Raw genomic sequence first — 3,309 nt, forward strand, 5'->3', positions numbered from 1 at the left:
AATATATATTTTGAAACTCAGATTAGGTAATTATTATTTTTAGATAAACATTTTTGACAGGTCACTAGTAATTGTAACGGAATATATGTTTTAATTAACCCTCCCAACCCTGCACTGTAAAATATTACCATGACTTCACAATATTTAGCTGTAATATTTTACAATAAATTACTGTTACACCACTTTACAGTCTTTACCTGTGATGTTCACAATATAATACTGTAATTTTGAATTTCACAGTGAAATCAATACAGGCACAGTTAATTACTGTGAATGTACAGGATAAATGATCCCCAGTATTTCACAACATGTTACTGTATTATTTTTTAGGGGGGGAAGCTCTGGGTCTTACGGCGTGTGGCTGGCTCGGGTTCTCTCCTTCTGTTTGTTCCTTTTGGCCACTCCTCCAGACCAGGGTTTCCGTTAGCCGGTAATTACCGGTTTTTAGCTGGTAAAATTTATAAAAAACCGGTAAATTCAAAACCTGACGGTCAAAATGTCTGGTAATAATTAGGGAGGCTCCGATCGATCGGCCGCCGGTCATTATCGGCCGATATTCACTCTTAATAGTTTGATCGGTGCTCTCTATAAAGGCCGATCAGGAGAGCTGGATCTGATCGATATGGACATAAACGCGAGTGAAGTGTAACCGGACGCGAGAGAGAGATCAGATCGGCTGCTGAGTCTGACCGAGACACGCAGCTCTGCATAATCACCTGAAGCCCCGCCCTCTGTTTAGCGGGCTGCAGGAGCTGCATGATAAACTGACGTGCTGTCAGGAGAGAGAGAGAGGGGAAAAGAGAGGATCTGTTTCTCCCGTGTTATTATTCAAAGTTGATGTAAACTTCTGAATAATGTACGTTATCTACTACAAGTAGTTTGTTTGAATGTAATAATTATGTTGTTTTGTTGTTTGTGGAATCATTTATTGAAAAATGAATCGATGTTACGATTATAAACTGAAGCAATATAAAAATGAGCCCCGTGAACTGAGTTTTAAACTGAAGCATATCTGCTCATAGTCCGGTAATTACATGCTAACGGAAACTCTGCTACACAACTATTATTATTATTATTGAAATATGACCGGTAAGTTTCAAATTAGTCCGGTAAAATGAATTCTGCCCGGACATTTGACCGGCGAGAAAAAATCCTAGCGGAAACCCTGCTCCAGACCTGTGGAGCAAACGGCTGATTATCAATAAATGCTCGTTACCAAGTACCGGTTATTGCGTGTATTCTTTCATGTTGCGGGTCTCAGCACGAGCCACTACCGCGGAGTAGAGGTTGGGGCCGTAACAACATGTCCAAGACACTGTGAAATGTACTTTGCACTTCAATGGAGTAATACAAAGTTAAAATGGGCATTTTCTTTGTTTTTCTTTGTTGATTGAGCTGATTGGATTGTGTAGTTATGGTAAAATCCCAGTTAACTAGTCACATTTACAATATATTATCGTATTATTTACATTTTTATATTTACAGTAAATTACTGGCTAATGTGTTGCATTACTTCTACAGTAAAAGTGTGAAAATACAAGTAATTACTGTAATTTATGTACAGCAAGGTACCATAATACCACAGCTCTGTATTGCTATATCACAGTAATTCCATGGGCATGGCAACTGTAAAGTCACAGTATTTAGTTGTACTTTTATTCTAATTTACTGTAAAATATCTACACATGGTTGACATACTGTATAGAATGTACAACTTGGTTATGGTTGTTGTTTCGGTCCTTAAGTATTGTAATGTAATAAATGCCAACATTGAGTTTCTTCTTCACACAGGACCCAAATAGAGGGCTCCAGGGTGAAAGTACTCTTTGTTGGACCCATCCATCCACCCTGAATTATTCCGTACACAGAATCTTCACTCTTTATACGATGTCTCCTGACTTCCCGAGGACTTGCCCTGAACGTCTAATACTTATTCAGATTAGTTTACATTGTGGATACTTCAAAGGTGCATCTCATTTAGACACTTAGGGAAATTAAAATCGAAAGAATACCGATCAATCAGTGTTGACAAGCCAAGAAAAGTCTTGAAAGTGTAGTTTCTAGTGTACTGGTTTGGGGAAATGTAACACCAATGATTAATTAGAGATACATTGACACATGGACAGACACATACATGTTTTCTGCACAGACACATGCAACCACACACTCACATGTACACATGTACACAGTAAAGAAAGCTGTGCATACACACTCTCGTATACAAACAGCTCCGCTTCTATCCTCCCGCCTGTTTGCTACAGAGCGGAAAGCGGAGGGCGGGTGGAGAAACTGGAGAGTGGTGACATGTTGCAGCAGATGGCTCCTCTCCTTCACCTCCTCATCCTCCGCCTCTCCTCCTCACATTCCTCTGCCACCTGTGGAGGAGGACACACTCTCGGAAACCGTCCGCCCTCCCTGAAATCAAGGGATGCAGGTCGTTTATCATGAAATGAGCAGGTCACCTCAAATTAAAGTTTGTTGTACGAGTGTGTGATTCCTCCTCTGGGCTCCGCTCATCACTGCATATTTGTCAGACTAAATGAATCTGAAAGTCACAGTGACACAGATGGGAGTTTGTCTTTGCAGGCGTATTATCTCTTCTAGTGGAGCACGGGCCGGGGCCTCGCAGCGGCGAAACTGTGGCATTTGCACTTCGGATGAGGCTCCCTCCGCAAGAAGAGGCCCCCTCCGCGAGGTGAGGCCCCCTCCGCGAGGTGAGGCCCCACGCAGTCTGCGTGATCTGCGTGTAGGGAGGGGCGGGCCTGCACATGAGCATTTGTATTTGACAATGTTTTTTTATATTTACAATTACAGTGTTCAAGGGAGTACCCATAGAAACAAAACTTAACAGAACAATTCATGTAAGATGCGAAGGCATGAGGGTCGAAATGAGAACCTTTGGACGTGTCTCAGAGTGCAGGCTTCTCCTCTCTCTGTTCTGTTGTTTCAGCCCAGCCATGCAGCGGTTTCACTTCTCTCCGGTTGAGTTGACGTCTTGACAGGCATTGAGAGGCAAGGATACACACTGTCCTTATTCTGTCACCTTCCCCCATTGGCTTTGACTGGCCCCAACACAAGCATTGGAGCCTCCACAGCACAGCCAATAAATCACTGTCTCATGAAACAATATAAGAGAAAGTTTGCTCAGTGAGGTCTGCAGACATTATCACTATTTGGTCTCCAATCTATTTATGGTCCTCTCCTTTTCAGTCGTCTGACATGAAAGGATAGACATCCCTGTGATGAATACTGTGATGTTCTTCACTGCATTAATGCGTCAGATGGTATTCAAACCGGGCTGGATTTGGG

Source organism: Pseudochaenichthys georgianus, chromosome 15 (assembly GCF_902827115.2).
Source record: "Pseudochaenichthys georgianus chromosome 15, fPseGeo1.2, whole genome shotgun sequence".
Classification (NCBI taxonomy): domain Eukaryota; kingdom Metazoa; phylum Chordata; class Actinopteri; order Perciformes; family Channichthyidae; genus Pseudochaenichthys; species Pseudochaenichthys georgianus.